The sequence below is a fragment of the Camelus bactrianus genome, chromosome 18 (assembly GCF_048773025.1).
Source record: "Camelus bactrianus isolate YW-2024 breed Bactrian camel chromosome 18, ASM4877302v1, whole genome shotgun sequence".
NCBI classification, from domain to species: domain Eukaryota; kingdom Metazoa; phylum Chordata; class Mammalia; order Artiodactyla; family Camelidae; genus Camelus; species Camelus bactrianus.
The window spans coordinates 44889255-44912108 of record NC_133556.1 but is presented as its reverse complement, the minus strand read 5'-3'; positions in this window follow the sequence as shown (position 1 = coordinate 44912108).

The following is a 22854-nucleotide window of genomic DNA, read 5'->3' as shown; positions in this document are numbered from 1 at the left end:
GACAAACATTATTTAATGACAGTGAGCATGTGGATTACCGATGTTTCAACCACAATACAAGGCATATTTACACCTAGAAATATTTACTTAGATTTCGCAGATTTTTTCCAACATCACTTACGAAAATCAAGCAGTTTTCGCAGAAAAATCCTCTTGCTGCATGTTCGATCCAATAGACATCCCATTTTCATAGATACCGTCACCGTAACATTCCGTGATCTGAAAAAGTTACGTGCACATTGGATTCAGCAAATTTTCACAGCTGAGTTGTTAGAATGTGAATTACACATCTTTAATAAACCATTGAAGACATATTGTCACCTTAAAGCATTTGCTCAGATTTTGCAGCGTTTTCATAACACCAGTTTCCAAACAGAGGTAGATTTTACAGTAAAATGCTCCTGGAGCGGGTTCTCACCAATAGATATGTAATTTACATACTTTCCTTCAATGTGACATTCCGTGTTCCGAACACACTACATACATCACGGATTTGAGAAACATTTTTAATGAGTTGTGAACATGTGTATTACCGAACTTTCATCCACCTTACAATGCATATTTATACATAGAAAGTTTTTTCTGATTTAGTAGATTTCTCCTAATGTCAGTTTTTAAATCATGCAGTTTTCGCAGAAAAATCCTCTTGGAGCGAGTTCTACCCAATAGACATGCAATTTACATAGAACCCGCCATCGTGAAATTCCATGTTCCGATAAAGCTACATGCATCACGGATTCGACAAATATTCACTACAGATTCGTTAGCATAAGGATTACTGAACTTTCATCCACCATAAAAGCCATATTGACACTTTGAAGCATTTACTCATATTTCGAAAGTTTTTCCTAATGCCCGTTTTGAAAATGAGGCCGAATTCTCAGAAAAAGCTCTTGGAGCGAGTTCTACCCAAGAGACATGTATTTTACATAGATTCGCTCACCGTGATATTCTGTGTTCCGAAAACGCTTCATGTATCTCGGATTCGACAAATATTCACTACAGAGTTGTTAGCATGCGGATTACCGAACTTTCATCCACCCTACTTGGCATATTTACACCGAGAACATATTCATCTTATTTCGCAGCGTTTTCCTAACGCCACTTTCAAAAATCAGGCAGATTTCTCAGGAAAAATCTCTTGGAGTGATTTCTAACCAAGAGAAATGTAATTGACATAAACTCCCTGGCCATGAAATCCCGTGTTCCGAACATGCTACATGCATAATGGATTCGACAAATATTCACTACAGATTTGTTAGCATGTGGATTACCGAACTTTCATCACAATAGATTGAATATTGATACTTAGAACCCTTTTCTCAGATCTTGCAGCGTTTTCCAAACGCCATTTTCAAAAATGCAGCAGTTTTCGCAGAAAAATTCTCTTGGAGCGAGTTCTACCCAATAGAGAAGTAATTTACATTGTTTCAATCACCGTGAAATTCCACGTTCCGAACACGGTATATGCATCACGGATTAGAAAAAGATTCTTTAATATGTTGTGAAAATGTGGATTACCGAACTTTCTTCCAACATAAAGGCATATTTACACCTAGAAATATTTACTCTCATTTTGCAGCTTTCTCCAAACTTCAGATTCGATAATCATGCAATTTTCGCAGAAAAATTCTATTCTAGCTAGTTCTACCCAATAGAATTGTAATTTACATTGTTTCATTACGGTGAAATTCCGTTTTCCAAAAGCGCTCCATGAATCACGGTTTGAAAAATAAACACTACACTGTTATTAACATGTGGATTACCGGACTTTCATTCACCATTCAAGTCATATTGACACTTAGAAGCATTTTCTCAGATTTCACAGGGTTCTCCTAATGGCAGTTTTGGAAATGAGGCACATTTCGCAGAAAAATTCTCTTCAAGCGAGTTCTACCCAATAGACATGTAATTAACATTGTTTCCTTCAATATGACATTCCGTATTCCGAACACGTTACATGCATCACGAATGCGACAAACATTCTTTAATGAGTGGGAGCATGTGGATTAGCGAACTTTCATCCACCATACAACGCATATTTACACCTAGAAGTGTTTATTCTGATTTCGCAGGTTTTTCCTAACATCCAGTTTCGAAAATCATGAAATGTTCACAGAAGAATTCAATTCAAGCGAGTTCTATCCAGTAGAATTTTTATTTTCTGAGTTTCACTCACCGAGACATTCCATGTTCCAAAAAAGTTACATTCATCACGGCTTCGACAAACATTATTTAATGACAGTGAGCATGTGGATTACCGATGTTTCAACCACAATACAAGGCATATTTACACCTAGAAATATTTACTTAGATTTCGCAGATTTTTTCCAACATCACTTACGAAAATCAAGCAGTTTTTGCAGAAAAATCCTCTTGCTGCATGTTCGATCCAATAGACATCCCATTTTCATAGATACCGTCACCGTAACATTCCGTGATCTGAAAAAGTTACGTGCACATTGGATTCAGCAAATTTTCACAGCTGAGTTGTTAGAATGTGAATTACACATCTTTAATAAACCATTGAAGACATATTGTCACCTTAAAGCATTTGCTCAGATTTTGCAGCGTTTTCATAACACCAGTTTCCAAACAGAGGTAGATTTTACAGTAAAATGCTCCTGGAGCGGGTTCTCACCAATAGATATGTAATTTACATACTTTCCTTCAATGTGACATTCCGTGTTCCGAACACACTACATACATCACGGATTTGAGAAACATTTTTAATGAGTTGTGAACATGTGTATTACCGAACTTTCATCCACCTTACAATGCATATTTATACATAGAAAGTTTTTTCTGATTTAGTAGATTTCTCCTAATGTCAGTTTTTAAATCATGCAGTTTTCGCAGAAAAATCCTCTTGGAGCGAGTTCTACCCAATAGACATGCAATTTACATAGAACCCGCCATCGTGAAATTCCATGTTCCGATAAAGCTACATGCATCACGGATTCGACAAATATTCACTACAGAGTCGTTAGCATAAGGATTACTGAACTTTCATCCACCATAAAAGCCATATTGACACTTTGACGCATTTACTCATATTTCGAAAGTTTTTCCTAATGCCCGTTTTGAAAATGAGGCCGAATTCTCAGAAAAAGCTCTTGGAGCGAGTTCTACCCAAGAGACATGTATTTTACATAGATTCGCTCACCGTGATATTCTGTGTTCCGAACACGCTTCATGTATCTCGGATTCGACAAATATTCAATACAGAGTTGTTAGCATGCGGATTACCGAACTTTCATCCACCCTACTTGGCATATTTACACCGAGAACATATTCATCTTATTTCGCAGCGTTTTCCTAACGCCACTTTCAAAAATCAGGCAGATTTCTCAGGAAAAATCTCTTGGAGTGATTTCTAACCAAGAGAAATGTAATTGACATAAACTCCCTGGCCATGAAATCCCGTGTTCCGAACATGCTACATGCATAATGGATTCGACAAATATTCACTACAGATTTGTTAGCATGTGGATTACCGAACTTTCATCACAATAGATTGAATATTGATACTTAGAACCCTTTTCTCAGATCTTGCAGCGTTTTCCAAACGCCATTTTCAAAAATGCAGCAGTTTTCGCAGAAAAATTCTCTTGGAGCGAGTTCTACCCAATAGAGAAGTAATTTACATTGTTTCAATCACCGTGAAATTCCACGTTCCGAACACGGTATATGCATCACGGATTAGAAAAAGATTCTTTAATATGTTGTGAAAATGTGGATTACCGAACTTTCTTCCAACATAAAGGCATATTTACACCTAGAAATATTTACTCTCATTTTGCAGCTTTCTCCAAACTTCAGATTCGATAATCATGCAATTTTCGCAGAAAAATTCTATTCTAGCTAGTTCTACCCAATAGAATTGTAATTTACATTGTTTCATTACGGTGAAATTCCGTTTTCCAAAAGCGCTCCATGAATCACGGTTTGAAAAATAAACACTACACTGTTATTAACATGTGGATTACCGGACTTTCATTCACCATTCAAGTCATATTGACACTTAGAAGCATTTTCTCAGATTTCACAGGGTTCTCCTAATGGCAGTTTTGGAAATGAGGCACATTTCGCAGAAAAATTCTCTTCAAGCGAGTTCTACCCAATAGACATGTAATTAACATTGTTTCCTTCAATATGACATTCCGTATTCCGAACACGTTACATGCATCACGAATGCGACAAACATTCTTTAATGAGTGGGAGCATGTGGATTAGCGAACTTTCATCCACCATACAACGCATATTTACACCTAGAAGTGTTTATTCTGATTTCGCAGGTTTTTCCTAACATCCAGTTTCGAAAATCATGAAATGTTCACAGAAGAATTCAATTCAAGCGAGTTCTATCCAGTAGAATTTTTATTTTCTGAGTTTCACTCACCGAGACATTCCATGTTCCAAAAAAGTTACATTCATCACGGCTTCGACAAACATTATTTAATGACAGTGAGCATGTGGATTACCGATGTTTCAACCACAATACAAGGCATATTTACACCTAGAAATATTTACTTAGATTTCGCAGATTTTTTCCAACATCACTTACGAAAATCAAGCAGTTTTTGCAGAAAAATCCTCTTGCTGCATGTTCGATCCAATAGACATCCCATTTTCATAGATACCGTCACCGTAACATTCCGTGATCTGAAAAAGTTACGTGCACATTGGATTCAGCAAATTTTCACAGCTGAGTTGTTAGAATGTGAATTACACATCTTTAATAAACCATTGAAGACATATTGTCACCTTAAAGCATTTGCTCAGATTTTGCAGCGTTTTCATAACACCAGTTTCCAAACAGAGGTAGATTTTACAGTAAAATGCTCCTGGAGCGGGTTCTCACCAATAGATATGTAATTTACATACTTTCCTTCAATGTGACATTCCGTGTTCCGAACACACTACATACATCACGGATTTGAGAAACATTTTTAATGAGTTGTGAACATGTGTATTACCGAACTTTCATCCACCTTACAATGCATATTTATACATAGAAAGTTTTTTCTGATTTAGTAGATTTCTCCTAATGTCAGTTTTTAAATCATGCAGTTTTCGCAGAAAAATCCTCTTGGAGCGAGTTCTACCCAATAGACATGCAATTTACATAGAACCCGCCATCGTGAAATTCCATGTTCCGATAAAGCTACATGCATCACGGATTCGACAAATATTCACTACAGAGTCGTTAGCATAAGGATTACTGAACTTTCATCCACCATAAAAGCCATATTGACACTTTGACGCATTTACTCATATTTCGAAAGTTTTTCCTAATGCCCGTTTTGAAAATGAGGCCGAATTCTCAGAAAAAGCTCTTGGAGCGAGTTCTACCCAAGAGACATGTATTTTACATAGATTCGCTCACCGTGATATTCTGTGTTCCGAACACGCTTCATGTATCTCGGATTCGACAAATATTCAATACAGAGTTGTTAGCATGCGGATTACCGAACTTTCATCCACCCTACTTGGCATATTTACACCGAGAACATATTCATCTTATTTCGCAGCGTTTTCCTAACGCCACTTTCAAAAATCAGGCAGATTTCTCAGGAAAAATCTCTTGGAGTGATTTCTAACCAAGAGAAATGTAATTGACATAAACTCCCTGGCCATGAAATCCCGTGTTCCGAACATGCTACATGCATAATGGATTCGACAAATATTCACTACAGATTTGTTAGCATGTGGATTACCGAACTTTCATCACAATAGATTGAATATTGATACTTAGAACCCTTTTCTCAGATCTTGCAGCGTTTTCCAAACGCCATTTTCAAAAATGCAGCAGTTTTCGCAGAAAAATTCTCTTGGAGCGAGTTCTACCCAATAGAGAAGTAATTTACATTGTTTCAATCACCGTGAAATTCCACGTTCCGAACACGGTATATGCATCACGGATTAGAAAAAGATTCTTTAATATGTTGTGAAAATGTGGATTACCGAACTTTCTTCCAACATAAAGGCATATTTACACCTAGAAATATTTACTCTCATTTTGCAGCTTTCTCCAAACTTCAGATTCGATAATCATGCAATTTTCGCAGAAAAATTCTATTCTAGCTAGTTCTACCCAATAGAATTGTAATTTACATTGTTTCATTACGGTGAAATTCCGTTTTCCAAAAGCGCTCCATGAATCACGGTTTGAAAAATAAACACTACACTGTTATTAACATGTGGATTACCGGACTTTCATTCACCATTCAAGTCATATTGACACTTAGAAGCATTTTCTCAGATTTCACAGGGTTCTCCTAATGGCAGTTTTGGAAATGAGGCACATTTCGCAGAAAAATTCTCTTCAAGCGAGTTCTACCCAATAGACATGTAATTAACATTGTTTCCTTCAATATGACATTCCGTATTCCGAACACGTTACATGCATCACGAATGCGACAAACATTCTTTAATGAGTGGGAGCATGTGGATTAGCGAACTTTCATCCACCATACAACGCATATTTACACCTAGAAGTGTTTATTCTGATTTCGCAGGTTTTTCCTAACATCCAGTTTCGAAAATCATGAAATGTTCACAGAAGAATTCAATTCAAGCGAGTTCTATCCAGTAGAATTTTTATTTTCTGAGTTTCACTCACCGAGACATTCCATGTTCCAAAAAAGTTACATTCATCACGGCTTCGACAAACATTATTTAATGACAGTGAGCATGTGGATTACCGATGTTTCAACCACAATACAAGGCATATTTACACCTAGAAATATTTACTTAGATTTCGCAGATTTTTTCCAACATCACTTACGAAAATCAAGCAGTTTTTGCAGAAAAATCCTCTTGCTGCATGTTCGATCCAATAGACATCCCATTTTCATAGATACCGTCACCGTAACATTCCGTGATCTGAAAAAGTTACGTGCACATTGGATTCAGCAAATTTTCACAGCTGAGTTGTTAGAATGTGAATTACACATCTTTAATAAACCATTGAAGACATATTGTCACCTTAAAGCATTTGCTCAGATTTTGCAGCGTTTTCATAACACCAGTTTCCAAACAGAGGTAGATTTTACAGTAAAATGCTCCTGGAGCGGGTTCTCACCAATAGATATGTAATTTACATACTTTCCTTCAATGTGACATTCCGTGTTCCGAACACACTACATACATCACGGATTTGAGAAACATTTTTAATGAGTTGTGAACATGTGTATTACCGAACTTTCATCCACCTTACAATGCATATTTATACATAGAAAGTTTTTTCTGATTTAGTAGATTTCTCCTAATGTCAGTTTTTAAATCATGCAGTTTTCGCAGAAAAATCCTCTTGGAGCGAGTTCTACCCAATAGACATGCAATTTACATAGAACCCGCCATCGTGAAATTCCATGTTCCGATAAAGCTACATGCATCACGGATTCGACAAATATTCACTACAGAGTCGTTAGCATAAGGATTACTGAACTTTCATCCACCATAAAAGCCATATTGACACTTTGACGCATTTACTCATATTTCGAAAGTTTTTCCTAATGCCCGTTTTGAAAATGAGGCCGAATTCTCAGAAAAAGCTCTTGGAGCGAGTTCTACCCAAGAGACATGTATTTTACATAGATTCGCTCACCGTGATATTCTGTGTTCCGAACACGCTTCATGTATCACGGATTCGACAAATATTCACTACAGAGTTGTTAGCATGCGGATTACCGAACTTTCATCCACCCTACTTGGCATATTTACACCGAGAACATATTCATCTTATTTCGCAGCGTTTTCCTAACGCCACTTTCAAAAATCAGGCAGATTTCTCAGGAAAAATCTCTTGGAGTGATTTCTAACCAAGAGAAATGTAATTGACATAAACTCCCTGGCCATGAAATCCCGTGTTCCGAACATGCTACATGCATAATGGATTCGACAAATATTCACTACAGATTTGTTAGCATGTGGATTACCGAACTTTCATCACAATAGATTGAATATTGATACTTAGAACTCTTTTCTCAGATCTTGCAGCATTTTCCAAACGCCAGTTTCAAAAATGAAGAAGTTTTCGCACAAAAAATTCTCTTGGAGCGAGTTCTACCCAATAGAGAAGTAATTTACATTGTTTCAATCACCGTGAAATTCCACGTTCCGAACACGGTATATGCATCACGGATTAGAAAAAGATTCTTTAATATGTTGTGAAAATGTGGATTACCGAACTTTCTTCCAACATAAAGGCATATTTACACCTAGAAATATTTACTCTCATTTTGCAGCTTTCTCCAAACTTCAGATTCGATAATCATGCAATTTTCGCAGAAAAATTCTATTCTAGCTAGTTCTACCCAATAGAATTGTAATTTACATTGTTTCATTACGGTGAAATTCTGTTTTCCAAAAGCGCTCCATGAATCACGGTTTGAAAAATAATTACTACACTGTTATTAACATGTGGATTACCGGACTTTCATTCACCATTCAAGGCATATTGACACTTAGAAGCATTTTCTCAGATTTCACAGGGTTCTCCTAATGTCAGTTTTGAAAATGAGGCACATTTCGCAGAAAAATTCTCTTCAAGCGAGTTCTACCCAATAGACATGTAATTAACATTGTTTCCTTCAATATGACATTCCGTATTCCGAACACGTTACATGCATCACGAATTCGACAAACATTCTTTAATGAGTGGGAGCATGTGGATTAGCGAACTTTCATCCACCATACAACGCATATTTACACCTAGAAGTGTTTATTCTGATTTCGCAGGTTTTTCCTAACATCCAGTTTCGAAAATCATGAAATATTCGCAGAAGAATTCAATTCAAGCGAGTTCTATCCAGTAGAATTTTTATTTTCTGAGTTTCACTCACCGAGACATTCCATGTTCCAAAAAAGTTACATTCATCACGGCTTCGACAAACATTATTTAATGACAGTGAGCATGTGGATTACCGATGTTTCAACCACAATACAAGGCATATTTACACCTAGAAATATTTACTTAGATTTCGCAGATTTTTTCCAACATCACTTACGAAAATCAAGCAGTTTTCGCAGAAAAATCCTCTTGCTGCATGTTCGATCCAATAGACATCCCATTTTCATAGATACCGTCACCGTAACATTCCGTGATCTGAAAAATTACGTGCACATTGGATTCAGAAAATTTTCACAGCTGAGTTGTTAGAATGTGAATTACACATCTTTAATAAACCATTGAAGACATATTGTCACCTTAAAGCATTTGCTGAGATTTTGCAGCGTTTTCATAACACCAGTTTCCAAACAGAGGTAGATTTTACAGTAAAATGCTCCTGGAGCGGGTTCTCACCAATAGATATGTAATTTACATACTTTCCTTCAACGTGACATTCCGTGTTCCGAACACACTACATACATCACGGATTTGAGAAACATTTTTAATGAGTTGTGAACATGTGTATTACCGAACTTTCATCCACCTTACAATGCATATTTATACATAGAAAGTTTTTTCTGATTTAGTAGATTTCTCCTAATGTCAGTTTTTAAATCATGCAGTTTTCGCAGAAAAATCCTCTTGGAGCGAGTTCTACCCAATAGACATGCAATTTACATAGAACCCGCCATCGTGAAATTTCATGTTCCGAAAAAGCTACATGCATCACGGATTCGACAAATATTCACTACAGAGTCGTTAGCATAAGGATTACTGAACTTTCATCCACCATAAAAGCCATATTGACACTTTGAAGCATTTACTCATATTTCGAAAGTTTTTCCTAATGCCCGTTTTGATAATGAGGCCGAATTCTCAGAAAAAGCTCTTGGAGCGAGTTCTACCCAAGAGACAAGTATTTTACATAGATTCGCTCACCGTGATATTCTGTGTTCCGAACACGCTTCATGTATCTCGGATTCGACAAATATTCAATACAGAGTTGTTAGCATGCGGATTACCGAACTTTCATCCACCCTACTTGGCATATTTACATCGAGAACATATTCATCTTATTTCGCAGCGTTTTCCTAACGCCACTTTCAAAAATCAGGCAGATTTCTCAGGAAAAATCTCTTGGAGTGATTTCTAACCAAGAGAAATGTAATTTACATAAACTCCCTGGCCATGAAATCCCGTGTTCCGAACATGCTACACGCATAATGGATTCGACAAATATTCACTACAGATTTGTTAGCATGTGGATTACCGAACTTTCATCACAATAGATTGAATATTGATACTTAGAGGTATTTTCTCAGATTTTGCAGCGTTTTCCAAACGCCAGTTTCAAAAATGAAGAAGTTTTCGCACAAAAAATTCTCTTGGAGCGAGTTCTACCCAATAGAGAAGTAATTTACATTGTTTCAATCACCGTGAAATTCCACGTTCCGAACACGGTATATGCATCACGGATTAGAAAAAGATTCTTTAATATGTTGTGAAAATGTGGATTACCGAACTTTCTTCCAACATAAAGGCATATTTACACCTAGAAATATTTACTCTCATTTTGCAGCTTTCTCCAAACTTCAGATTCGATAATCATGCAATTTTCGCAGAAAAATTCTATTCTAGCTAGTTCTACCCAATAGAATTGTAATTTACATTGTTTCATTACGGAGAAATTCCGTTTTCCAAAAGCGCTCCATGAATCACGGTTTGAAAAATAATTACTACACTGTTATTAACATGTGGATTACCGGACTTTCATTCACCATTCAAGTCATATTGACACTTAGAAGCATTTTCTCAGATTTCACAGGGTTCTCCTAATGGCAGTTTTGAAAATGAGGCACATTTCGCAGAAAAATTCTCTTCAAGCGAGTTCTACCCAATAGACATGTAATTAACATTGTTTCCTTCAATATGACATTCCGTATTCCGAACACGTTACATGCATCACGAATTCGACAAACATTCTTTAATGAGTGGGAGCATGTGGATTAGCGAACTTTCATCCACCATACAACGCATATTTACACCTAGAAGTGTTTATTCTGATTTCGCAGGTTTTTCCTAACATCCAGTTTCGAAAATCATGAAATGTTCGCAGAAGAATTCAATTCAAGCGAGTTCTATCCAGTAGAATTTTTATTTCCTGAGTTTCACTCACCGAGACATTCCATGTTCCAAAAAAGTTACATTCATCAAGGCTTCGACAAACATTATTTAATGACAGTGAGCATGTGGATTACCGATGTTTCAACCACAATACAAGGCATATTTACACCTAGAAATATTTACTTAGATTTCGCAGATTTTTTCCAACATCACTTACGAAAATCAAGCAGTTTTCGCAGAAAAACCCTCTTGCTGCATGTTCGATCCAATAGACATCCCATTTTCATAGATACCGTCACCGTAACATTCCGTGATCTGAAAAAGTTACGTGCACATTGGATTCAGCAAATTTTCACAGCTGAGTTGTTAGAATGTGAATTACACATCTTTAATAAACCATTGAAGACATATTGTCACCTTAAAGCATTTGCTGAGATTTTGCAGCGTTTTCATAACACCAGTTTCCAAACAGAGGTAGATTTTACAGTAAAATGCTCCTGGAGCGGGTTCTCACCAATAGATATGTAATTTACATACTTTCCTTCAACGTGACATTCCGTGTTCCGAACACACTACATACATCACGGATTTGAGAAACATTTTTAATGAGTTGTGAACATGTGTATTACCGAACTTTCATCCACCTTACAATGCATATTTATACATAGAAAGTTTTTTCTGATTTAGTAGATTTCTCCTAATGTCAGTTTTTAAATCATGCAGTTTTCGCAGAAAAATCCTCTTGGAGCGAGTTCTACCCAATAGACATGCAATTTACATAGAACCCGCCATCGTGAAATTCCATGTTCCGATAAAGCTACATGCATCACGGATTCGACAAATATTCACTACAGAGTCGGTAGCATAAGGATTACTGAACTTTCATCCACCATAAAAGCCATATTGACACTTTGAAGCATTTACTCATATTTCGAAAGTTTTTCCTAATGCCCGTTTTGAAAATGAGGCCGAATTCTCAGAAAAAGCTCTTGGAGCGAGTTCTACCCAAGAGACATGTATTTTACATAGATTCGCTCACCGTGATATTCTGTGTTCCGAACACGCTTCATGTATCTCGGATTCGACAAATATTCACTACAGAGTTGTTAGCATGTGGATTACCGAACTTTCATCCGCCCTAATTGGCATATTTACACCGAGAACATATTCATCTTATTTCGCAGAGTTTTCCTAACGCCACTTTCAAAAATCAGGCAGATTTCTCAGGAAAAATCTCTTGGAGTGATTTCTAACCAAGAGAGATGTAATTTACATTAACTCCCTGGCCATGAAATCCCGTGTTCCGAACATGCTACATGCATAATGGATTCGACAAATATTCACTACAGATTTGTTAGCATGTGGATTACCGAACTTTCATCACAATAGATTGAATATTGATACTTAGAAGTATTTTCTAAGATTTTGCAGCGTTTTCCAAACGCCAGTTTCAAAAATGAAGAAGTTTTCGCACAAAAAATTCTCTTGGAGCGAGTTCTACCCAATAGAGAAGTAATTTACATTGTTTCAATCACCGTGAAATTCCACGTTCCGAACACGGTATATGCATCACGGATTAGAAAAAGATTCTTTAATATGTTGTGAAAATGTGGATTACCGAACTTTCTTCTAACATAAAGGCATATTTACACCTAGAAATATTTACTCTCATTTTGCAGCTTTCTCCAAACTTCAGATTCGATAATCATGCAATTTTCGCAGAAAAATTCTATTCTAGCTAGTTCTACCCAATAGAATTGTAATTTACATTGTTTCATTACCGTGAAATTCCGTTTTCCAAAAGCGCTCCATGAATCACGGTTTGAAAAATAATTACTACACTTTTATTAACATGTGGATTACCGGACTTTCATTCACCATTCAAGGCATATTGACACTTAGAAGCATTTTCTCAGATTTCACAGGGTTCTCCTAATGGCAGTTTTGAAAATGAGGCACATTTCGCAGAAAAATTCTCTTCAAGCGAGTTCTAATCAATAGACATGTAATTTACATTGTTTCCTTCAATATGACATTCCGTATTCCGAACACGTTACATGCATCACGAATTCGACAAACATTCTTAAATGAGTGGGAGCATGTGGATTAGCGAACTTTCATCCACCATACAACGCATATTTACACCTAGAAGTGTTTATTCTGATTTCGCAGGTTTTTCCTAACATCCAGTTTCGAAAATCATGAAATGTTCGCAGAAGAATTCAATTCAAGCGAGTTCTATCCAGTAGAATTTTTATTTTCTGAGTTTCACTCACCGAGACATTCCATGTTCCAAAAAAGTTACATTCATCACGGCTTCGACAAACATTATTTAATGACAGTGAGCATGTGGATTACCGATGTTTCAACCACAATACAAGGCATATTTACACCTAGAAATATTTACTTAGATTTCGCAGATTTTTTCCAACATCACTTACGAAAATCAAGCAGTTTTCGCAGAAAAATCCTCTTGCTGCATGTTCGATCCAATAGACATCCCATTTTCATAGATACCGTCACCGTAACATTCCGTGATCTGAAAAAGTTACGTGCACATTGGATTCAGCAAATATTCACAGCTGAGTTTTTAGAATGTGAATTACACATCTTTAATAAACCATTGAAGACATATTGTCACCTTAAAGCATTTGCTCAGATTTTGCAGCGTTTTCATAACACCAGTTTCCAAACAGAGGTAGATTTTACAGTAAAATGCTCCTGGAGCGGGTTCTCACCAATAGATATGTAATTTACATAGTTTCCTTCAACGTGACATTCCGTGTTCCGAACACACTATATACATCACGGATTTGAGAAACATTTTTAATGAGTTGTGAACATGTGTATTACCGAACTTTCATCCACCTTACAATGCATATTTACACCTAGAAATTTTAACTCTTAGTTTGCAGCTTTTTCCTAATAGCAGTTTCAAAAATCAGGCAGTTTCCTAAGGAAAAATCTGTTGGAGCCTGTTCTACCCAATAGATATGTAAATCACATAGATCTCCTGCTGTGAAATTCCGTGTTTCAAACACGCTACATGCAGATAGGATTCGACAAAGTACACTACAGAGTTGTTTGCATGTGGATTACAGGACTTTCATCATAATACAAGGCATATTGATGCTTAGAAGCAGTTTCTCTGATTTCACAGAGTTTTCCAAACGCCAGTTTCGAAACTGAGGCAGATTTCACGGCAAAAACCTCTTGGAGTGGGCTCAAAACAATAGACATGTAATTTACATGGATTCGCTCACCGTGAATTTCCGTGTTCCGAAAACTCTACATGCTTCTCGGTGTCGACAAATATTCACTACAGAGTTGTTAGCAAGTGGATTACAGCACTTTCATCCACCATACATGGCTTACTGACACTTTGAAGAATTTTCTGAGATTTCACAGGTTAGTTTTAATGCCAGGTTTGAAAAGGAGGCAGATTTGGCAGGAAAATGCCCTTGAAGCGAGTTCTACCCAAAAGATATGTAATTTACGTTTCACTCACCGAGACATTCCGTGTTCTGAACACGTTACATGCATCACGGATTCGACAAACATTCTTTAATGAGTTGTGAACATGTGTATTACTGAACTTTCATCCACCTTACAATGCATACTTATACATAGAAATTTTTTTCTGATTTAGAAGATTTCTCCTAATGTCAGTTTTTAAATCATGCAGTTTTCGCAGAAAAATCCTCTTGGAGCGAGTTCTACCCAATAAACATGCAATTTACATAGAACCGGCCATCGTGAAATTCCATGTTCCGAAAAAGCTACATGCATCACGGATTCGACAAATATTCACTACAGAGTCGTTAGCATAAGGATTACTGAACTTTCATCCACCATAAAAGCCATATTGACACTTTGAAGCTTTTACTCATATTTCGAAAGTTTTTCCTAATGCCCGTTTTGAAAATGAGGCCGAATTCTCAGAAAAAGCTCTTGGAGCGAGTTCTACCCAAGAGACATGTATTTTACATAGATACGCTCACCGTGATATTCTGTGTTCCGAACACGCTTCATGTATCTCGGATTCGACAAATATTCAATACAGAGTTGTTAGCATGCGGATTACCGAACTTTCATCCACCCTACTTGGCATATTTACATCGAGAACATATTCATCTTATTTCGCAGCGTTTTCCTAACGCCACTTTAAAAAATCAGGCAGATTTCTCAGGAAAAATCTCTTGGAGTGATTTCTAACCAAGAGAAATGTAATTTACATAAACTCCCTGGCCATGAAATCCCGTGTTCCGAACATGCTACATGCATAATGGATTCGACAAATATTCACTACAGATTTGTTAGCATGTGGATTACCGAACTTTCATCACAATAGATTGAATATTGATACTTAGAGGTATTTTCTCAAATTTTGCAGCGTTTTCCAAACGCCAGTTTCAAAAATGAAGAAGTTTTCGCACAAAAAATTCTCTTGGAGCGAGTTCTACCCAATAGAGTAGTAATTTACATTGTTTCAATCACCGTGAAATTCCACGTTCCGAACACGGTATATGCATCACGGATTAGAAAAAGATTCTTTAATATGTTGTGAAAATGTGGATTACCGAACTTTCTTCCAACATAAAGGCATATTTACACCTAGAAATATTTACTCTCATTTTGCAGCTTTCTCCAAACTTCAGATTCGATAATCATGCAATTTTCGCAGAAAAATTCTATTCTAGCTAGTTCTACCCAATAGAATTGTAATTTACATTGTTTCATTACGGTGAAATTCCGTTTTCCAAAAGCGCTCCATGAATCACGGTTTGAAAAATAATTACTACACTTTTATTAACATGTGGATTACCGGACTTTCATTCACCATTCAAGGCATATTGACACTTAGAAGCATTTTCTCAGATTTCACAGGGTTCTCCTAATGGCAGTTTTGAAAATGAGGCACATTTCGCAGAAAAATTCTCTTCAAGCGAGTTCTAATCAATAGACATGTAATTTACATTGTTTCCTTCAATATGACATTCCGTATTCCGAACACTTTACATGCATCACGAATTCGACAAACATTCTTTAATGAGTGGGAGCATGTGGATTAGCGAACTTTCATCCACCATACAACGCATATTTACACCTAGAAGTGTTTATTCTGATTTCGCAGGTTTTTCCTAACATCCAGTTTCGAAAATCATGAAATATTCGCAGAAGAATTCAATTCAAGCGAGTTCTATCCAGTAGAATTTTTATTTTCTGAGTTTCACTCACCGAGACATTCCATGTTCCAAAAAAGTTACATTCATCACGGCTTCGACAAACATTATTTAATGACAGTGAGCATGTGGATTACCGATGTTTCAACCACAATACAAGGCATATTTACACCTAGAAATATTTACTTAGATTTCGCAGATTTTTTCCAACATCACTTACGAAAATCAAGCAGTTTTCGCAGAAAAACCCTCTTGCTGCATGTTCGATCCAATAGACATCCCATTTTCATAGATACCGTCACCGTAACATTCCGTGATCTGAAAAAGTTACGTGCACATTGGATTCAGCAAATTTTCACAGCTGAGTTGTTAGAATGTGAATTACACATCTTTAATAAACCATTGAAGACATATTGTCACCTTAAAGCATTTGCTCAGATTTTGCAGCGTTTTCATAACACCAGTTTCCAAACAGAGGTAGATTTTACAGTAAAATGCTCCTGGAGCGGGTTCTCACCAATAGATATGTAATTTACATACTTTCCTTCAACGTGACATTCCGTGTTCCGAACACACTACATACATCACGGATTTGAGAAATATTTTTAATGAGTTGTGAACATGTGTATTACCGAACTTTCATCCACCTTACAATGCATATTTATACATAGAAAGTTTTTTCTGATTTAGTAGATTTCTCCTAATGTCAGTTTTTAAATCATGCAGTTTTCGCAGAAAAATCCTCTTGGAGCGAGTTCTATCCAATAGACATGCAATTTACATAGAACCCGCCATCGTGAAATTCCATGTTCCGATAAAGCTACATGCATCACGGATTCGACACATATTCACTACAGAGTCGTTAGCATAAGGATTACTGAACTTTCATCCACCATAAAGGCCATATTGACACTTTGAAGCATTTACTCATATTTCGAAAGTTTTTCCTAATGCCCGTTTTGAAAATGAGGCCGAATTCTCAGAAAAAGCTCTTGGAGCGAGTTCTACCCAAGAGACATGTATTTTACATAGATTCGCTCACCTTGATATTCTGTGTTCCGAACACGCTTCATGTATCTCGGATTCGACAAATATTCACTACAGAGTTGTTAGCATGCGGATTACCGAACTTTCATCCACCCTACTTGGCATATTTACACCGAGAACATATTCATCTTATTTCGCAGAGTTTTCCTAACGCCACTTTCAAAAATCAGGCAGATTTCTCAGGAAATATCTCTTGGAGTGAATTCTAACCAAGAGAAATGTAATTGACATAAACTCCCTGGCCATGAAATCCCGTGTTCCGAACATGCTACATGCATAATGGATTCGACAAATATTCACTACAGATTTGTTAGCATGTGGATTACCGAACTTTCATCACAATAGATTGAATATTGATACTTAGAGGTATTTTCTCAGATTTTGCAGCGTTTTCCAAACGCCAGTTTCAAAAATGAAGAAGTTTTCGCACAAAAAATTCTCTTGGAGCGAGTTCTACCCAATAGAGAAGTAATTTACATTGTTTCAATCACCGTGAAATTCCACGTTCCGAACACGGTATATGCATCACGGATTAGAAAAAGATTCTTTAATATGTTGTGAAAATGTGGATTACCGAACTTTCTTCCAACATAAAGGCATATTTACACCTAGAAATATTTACTCTCATTTTGCAGCTTTCTCCAAACTTCAGATTCGATAATCATGCAATTTTCGCAGAAAAATTCTATTCTAGCTAGTTCTACCCAATAGAATTGTAATTTACATTGTTTCATTACCGTGAAATTCCATTTTCCAAAAGCGCTCCATGAATCACGGTTTGAAAAATAATTACTACACTGTTATTAACATGTGGATTACCGGACTTTCATTCACCATTCAAGGCATATTGACACTTAGAAGCATTTTCTCAGATTTCACAGGGTTCTCCTAATGGCAGTTTTGAAAATGAGGCACATTTCGCAGAAAAATTCTCTTCAAGCGAGTTCTACCCAATAGACATGTAATTAACATTGTTTCCTTCAATATGACATTCCGTATTCCAAACACGTTACATGCATCACGAATTCGACAAACATTCTTTAATGAGTGGGAGCATGTGGATTAGCGAACTTTCATCCACCATACAACGCATATTTACACCTAGAAGTGTTTATTCTGATTTCGCAGGTTTTTCCTAACATCCAGTTTCAAAAATCATGAAATGTTCGCAGAAGAATTCAATTCAAGCGAGTTCTATCCAGTAGAATTTTTATTTTCTGAGTTTCACTCACCGAGACATTCCATGTTCCAAAAAAGTTACATTCATCACGGCTTCGACAAACATTATTTAATGACAGTGAGCATGTGGATTACCGATGTTTCAACCACAATACAAGGCATATTGACACCTAGAAATATTTACTTAGATTTCGCAGATTTTTTCCAACATCACTTACGAAAATCAAGCAGTTTTCGCAGAAAAATCCTCTTGCTGCATGTTCGATCCAATAGACATCCCATTTTCATAGATACCGTCACCGTAACATTCCGTGATCTGAAAAAGTTACGTGCACATTGGATTCAGCAAATTTTCACAGCTGAGTTGTTAGAATGTGAATTACACATCTTTAATAAACCATTGAAGACATATTGTCACCTTAAAGCATTTGCTCAGATTTTGCAGCGTTTTCATAACACCAGTTTCCAAACAGAGGTAGATTTTACAGTAAAATGCTCCTGGAGCGGGTTCTCACCAATAGATATGTAATTTACATACTTTCCTTCAACGTGACATTCCGTGTTCCGAACACACTACATACATCACGGATTTGAGAAACATTTTTAATGAGTTGTGAACATGTGTATTACCGAACTTTCATCCACCTTACAATGCATATTTATACATAGAAAGTTTTTTCTGATTTAGTAGATTTCTCCTAATGTCAGTTTTTAAATCATGCAGTTTTCGCAGAAAAATCCTCTTGGAGCGAGTTCTACCCAATAGACATGCAATTTACATAGAACCCGCCATCGTGAAATTCCATGTTCCAATAAAGCTACATGCATCACGGATTCGACAAATATTCACTACAGAGTCGTTAGCATAAGGATTACTGAACTTTCATCCACCATAAAAGCCATATTGACACTTTGACGCATTTACTCATATTTCGAAAGTTTTTCCTAATGCCCGTTTTGAAAATGAGGCCGAATTCTCAGAAAAAGCTCTTGGAGCGAGTTCTACCCAAGAGACATGTATTTTACATAGATTCGCTCACCGTGATATTCTGTGTTCCGAACATGCTTCATGTATCTCGGATTCGACAAATATTCACTACAGAGTTGTTAGCATGCGGATTACCGAACTTTCATCCACCCTACTTGGCATATTTACACCGAGAACATATTCACCTTATTTCGCAGCGTTTTCCTAACGCCACTTTCAAAAATCAGGCAGATTTCTCAGGAAAAATCTCTTGGAGTGAATTCTAACCAAGAAAAATGTAATTGACATAAACTCCCTGGCCATGAAATCCCGTGTTCCGAACATGCTACATGCATAATGGATTCGACAAATATTCACTACAGATTTGTTAGCATGTGGATTACCAAACTTTCATCACAATAGATTGAATATTGATACTTAGAGGTATTTTCTCAGATTTTGCAGCGTTTTCCAAACGCCAGTTTCAAAAATGAAGAAGTTTTCGCACAAAAAATTCTCTTGGAGCGAGTTCTACCCAATAGAGAAGTAATTTACATTGTTTCAATCACCGTGAAATTCCACGTTCCGAACACGGTATATGCATCACGGATTAGAAAAAGATTCTTTAATATGTTGTGAAAATGTGGATTACCGAACTTTCTTCCAACATAAAGGCATATTTACACCTAGAAATATTTACTCTCATTTTGCAGCTTTCTCCAAACTTCAGATTCGATAATCATGCAATTTTCGCAGAAAAATTCTATTCTAGCTAGTTCTACCCAATAGAATTGTAATTTACATTGTTTCATTACGGTGAAATTCCGTTTTCCAAAAGCGCTCCATGAATGACGGTTTGAAAAATAATTACTACACTGTTATTAACATGTGGATTACCGGACTTTCATTCACCATTCAAGGCATATTGACACTTAGAAGCATTTTCTCAGATTTCACAGGGTTCTCCTAATGTCAGTTTTGAAAATGAGGCACATTTCGCAGAAAAATTCTCTTCAAGCGAGTTCTACCCAATAGACATGTAATTAACATTGTTTCCTTCAATATGACATTCCGTATTCCGAACACGTTACATGCATCACGAATTCGACAAACATTCTTTAATGAGTGGGAGCATGTGGATTAGCGAACTTTCATCCACCATACAACGCATATTTACACCTAGAAGTGTTTATTCTGATTTCGCAGGTTTTTCCTAACATCCAGTTTCAAAAATCATGAAATGTTCGCAGAAGAATTCAATTCAAGCGAGTTCTATCCAGTAGAATTTTTATTTTCTGAGTTTCACTCACCGAGACATTCCATGTTCCAAAAAAGTTACATTCATCACGGCTTCGACAAACATTATTTAATGACAGTGAGCATGTGGATTACAGATGTTTCAACCACAATACAAGGCATATTGACACCTAGAAATATTTACTTAGATTTCGCAGATTTTTTCCAACATCACTTACGAAAATCAAGCAGTTTTCGCAGAAAAATCCTCTTGCTGCATGTTCGATCCAATAGACATCCCATTTTCATAGATACCGTCACCGTAACATTCCGTGATCTGAAAAAGTTACGTGCACATTGGATTCAGCAAATTTTCACAGCTGAGTTGTTAGAATGTGAATTACACATCTTTAATAAACCATTGAAGACATATTGTCACCTTAAAGCATTTGCTCAGATTTTGCAGCGTTTTCATAACACCAGTTTCCAAACAGAGGTAGATTTTACAGTAAAATGCTCCTGGAGCGGGTTCTCACCAATAGATATGTAATTTACATACTTTCCTTCAACGTGACATTCCGTGTTCCGAACACACTACATACATCACGGATTTGAGAAACATTTTTAATGAGTTGTGAACATGTGTATTACCGAACTTTCATCCACCTTACAATGCATATTTATACATAGAAAGTTTTTTCTGATTTAGTAGATTTCTCCTAATGTCAGTTTTTAAATCATGCAGTTTTCGCAGAAAAATCCTCTTGGAGCGAGTTCTACCCAATAGACATGCAATTTACATAGAACCCGCCATCGTGAAATTCCATGTTCCAATAAAGCTACATGCATCACGGATTCGACAAATATTCACTACAGAGTCGTTAGCATAAGGATTACTGAACTTTCATCCACCATAAAAGCCATATTGACACTTTGACGCATTTACTCATATTTCGAAAGTTTTTCCTAATGCCCGTTTTGAAAATGAGGCCGAATTCTCAGAAAAAGCTCTTGGAGCGAGTTCTACCCAAGAGACATGTATTTTACATAGATTCGCTCACCGTGATATTCTGTGTTCCGAACATGCTTCATGTATCTCGGATTCGACAAATATTCACTACAGAGTTGTTAGCATGCGGATTACCGAACTTTCATCCACCCTACTTGGCATATTTACACCGAGAACATATTCATCTTATTTCGCAGCGTTTTCCTAACGCCACTTTCAAAAATCAGGCAGATTTCTCAGGAAAAATCTCTTGGAGTGATTTCTAACCAAGAGAAATGTAATTTACATAAACTCCCTGGCCATGAAATCCCGTGTTCCGAACATGCTACATGCATAATGGATTCGACAAATATTCACTATAGATTTGTTAGCATGTGGATTACCGAACTTTCATCACAATAGATTGAATATTGATACTTAGAACTCTTTTCTCAGATTTTGCAGCGTTTTCCAAACGCCAGTTTCAAAAATGCAGCAGTTTTCGCAGAAAAATTCTCTTGGAGCGAGTTCTACCCAATAGAGAAGTAATTTACATTGTTTCAATCACCGTGAAATTCCACGTTCCGAACACGGTATATGCATCACGGATTAGAAAAAGATTCTTTAATATGTTGTGAAAATGTGGATTACCGAACTTTCTTCCAACATAAAGGCATATTTACACCTAGAAATATTTACTCTCATTTTGCAGCTTTCTCCAAACTTCAGATTCGATAATCATGCAATTTTCGCAGAAAAATTCTATTCTAGCTAGTTCTACCCAATAGAATTGTAATTTACATTGTTTCATTACGGTGAAATTCCGTTTTCCAAAAGCGCTCCATGAATCACGGTTTGAAAAATAATTACTACACTGTTATTAACATGTGGATTACCGGACTTTCATTCACCATTCAAGGCATATTGACACTTAGAAGCATTTTCTCAGATTTCACAGGGTTCTCCTAATGGCAGTTTTGAAAATGAGGCACATTTCGCAGAAAAATTCTCTTCAAGCGAGTTCTACCCAATAGACATGTAATTAACATTGTTTCCTTCAATATGACATTCCGTATTCCGAACACGTTACATGCATCACGAATTCGACAAACATTCTTTAATGAGTGGGAGCATGTGGATTAGCGAACTTTCATCCACCATACAACGCATATTTACACCTAGAAGTGTTTATTCTGATTTCGCAGGTTTTTCCTAACATCCAGTTTCAAAAATC